The following is a 2,707-nucleotide window of genomic DNA, read 5'->3' on the forward strand; positions in this document are numbered from 1 at the left end:
GCTTCACCTTCTACACCCAAGATGAGTTACCATGTTATTTTCTTACCAAAGGCAGTTCCCTCCCTAAGAGTAACTTTACTTCACTCTTAAGATAACAATTAACTATTTTTTTACCCTACTATATACGTAAAGTTGGAGCACAATAAACCATCCTAACAGTACAGGGGTTTCTGATAGTATCATGTATTGTCTTGATTCAGTCTGGGTCCACTTCTTAGGTTCCCCGATTCACTCGTTTCTTCTTATATAGTCTTTGTTGGAATGTCCACCTCTTGCTTCAAAGTCCTGATCACTGATGTTTCTTAGGTTTTTTTTTTGTTTACCCCAGGAATCACTGTGTAATGCTCTGTGCTACCATATAACTGGTTGTTAACTCTTCTCGTTTGTGAAGGATTAATGTTCTTATAGCAGGGAGAGAGTTTTCTGGATTGTAGTTAAAATGGAAAGCAGCTTCCCTCCCCCACTCAGCAATTTAATCTTCCTTCTCCCATTTGGGTCAGACTATGGCACTTGCTGGGTAATGCCATTCAAACCTCTCCAGGCCACAGTAGCTCTGAACATTACTGTTTAGTTATGCACGTTTGAATGGCGCCCGTTGATTTCCTTTTATAATTATCAGAGGATACAAGAGAGATTCTCAAATTGAGTTTGAAAAAGACTTGTATTTCAAGCTGCAAGTCCTCTACCCTGAGCTGAGCTGAGCAGGTAGTTTTAGGAAAACTTTAGGGAAATAAATACATTATTTATTTGCTCTGGAGCTTTTAATGTTGACATTATCCCTCTTTTACCATGAGGGAGTTTGACTAATGGCTTAGCCATGGCTATAATAGCTAGAAATTAGAGGAGAAAAAAAAAGGAAAGCAAGATCCTCTCCAATCCCCACCTCCAACCCCAATCCCCAGGCCAAGATGCACTGTTTAACAATCATTCTTTTAGGAGGGAGATGAGTTCTGATGAAAATACGACTTCAAGCAAATGCTAAGCCCAGCTTTCCTTTTTTTTTTTTTTTTTCCTTTTTGCAAAACAAGGCAGGTAAGAGCTTTAATCCAGTAGTACACCCAAACTGATTAAAACAAGTTTTGCATTCACTTCGGATCAACCTAGATTCAGATATGCTGCTCTAGAGAGCTGTTTCCTGCATGGTTTGTCTCCTCAGTCGTTGTCCACAGGACTCTGAGAAGCTGTAGGAATATGCAGGCGCAGACTCAAGGCCCGGCTTCATCTGCAACGTTGTGGAAAGGGACTGTACATCATGGGGCAGAGCCCTATGCTCCCCTACGCCACCAGGACAGAGCCCGGGGAGAGTCACCTCCCGGGGTATCCACGTTGGTCCCAGCTTTCCTTCTTAATGATCTCATTCGTAATTGGTCACAATGGTTTCCCAAAAGGTTCTTGCAAATCAACATTCAGTTTAAACAAGCAACTTCCAATAAGCCCTTGAGCCAGGTCATGAAGACACAGATTTATCTGCTGAGGATTTTTAGGTGCCTAGGCAGCTAGATTTGTCCATCTTCAGGCATCTTGCAAACTACAATTCTATTACTCCTTCCCAGAGGTTTGGCATTCTGCAGACAGCCTGGGAGGTCTAGTTCTTGCTCTACCTCTGTCTCAATCCCCTCAGTTTCTCTCATGGCCAAATGCAAATAACACTGTCAAGCTATCATTGCAGTGACTCATAACTAGCAATTCTTATTTTAAAGCACTTTCCAGTTATTCAAATGATAGCTTATTTTAGAAAAGAAATAAGCTAGTATATGGAAAATACTGGATACAATGGTAAAATACATACCCTACCACCTGCTTTGTTTAAAAATGTCTCAGATCGGGCTTCCCTGGTGGCGCAGTGGTTGGGAGTCCGCCTGCCGATGCAGGGGACATGGGTTCGTGCCCCGGTCCGGGGGGATCCCACGTGCCGCGGAGCGGCTTGGCCCATGCGCCATGGACGCTGAGCCTGCGCATCTGGAGCCTGTGCTCCGCAACGGGAGAGGCCACAGCAGTGGGAGGCCCGCACACCGTAAAAAAAAAAAAAAAAAAAGTCTCAGATCAAGAAATGAGAAATTAAAGTAACTATATCTTTAGCCTAAACACACAAAAAGACCTGTCTATTTGTCTATTTATGTATTAGGAAGTAACTACCTTTTAATGTTTGGGGAAAAAATGCTTGTATTATATCACAGACATACACGCTCAGGGAACAAGGGGAAACTAGAACACAAGAAAAGCAAATCCTCTTCCTCTTTCCTCTTCCTTCCTCCCCTCCATGCCCATCCTGGATGCCTGGTGCAGCTGAAATGGGCTCAACTAAAGAAGTTGATGATGTCGATAATACTTTACATTCGCATAGCGTCTTATGGCTTCCAAAATGCTTTCACCTAGATTGTTTCATTTAGAGAGAAGCATTGTACAGATGTTTTGTAGATTTGCAACCATTAAAATTGGTAATTCTGATTAAACTAGTCTAATATTTCAGGTTCTGTTTCACTCACTTATTTTATCCTGCCTTCTGGTTCACAAAGAGATTTTATTATGCTGCTGTAAAGTGTCGGTCATTTTCCAATTACTAAAGCTCTTCCTTTTTTTTTTTTTTTTTTTTTTGCGGTACGTGGGCCTCTCACTGCTGTGGCCTCTCCCGCCGCGGAGCACAGGCTCCAGACGCGCAGGCTCAGCGGCCATGGCTCACGGGCCCAGCTGCTCCGCGGCATGTGGG

The 2,707-nt window shown here is 43.1% G+C and overlaps 1 non-coding gene across 1 annotated transcript; it reads right to left on the reverse strand.

Moving 5' to 3' along the window:
- Positions 1–1,126: 1,126 nt before the first annotated feature.
- On the reverse strand, positions 1,127–1,330 carry LOC132530092 (small nucleolar RNA SNORA73 family). The gene has a single exon (XR_009543652.1). It is a non-coding gene; the product is annotated as a small nucleolar RNA SNORA73 family (small nucleolar RNA).
- Between the last annotated feature and the right edge of the window lie 1,377 nt (positions 1,331–2,707).

The sequence above is a fragment of the Lagenorhynchus albirostris genome, chromosome 11 (assembly GCF_949774975.1).
Source record: "Lagenorhynchus albirostris chromosome 11, mLagAlb1.1, whole genome shotgun sequence".
NCBI classification, from domain to species: domain Eukaryota; kingdom Metazoa; phylum Chordata; class Mammalia; order Artiodactyla; family Delphinidae; genus Lagenorhynchus; species Lagenorhynchus albirostris.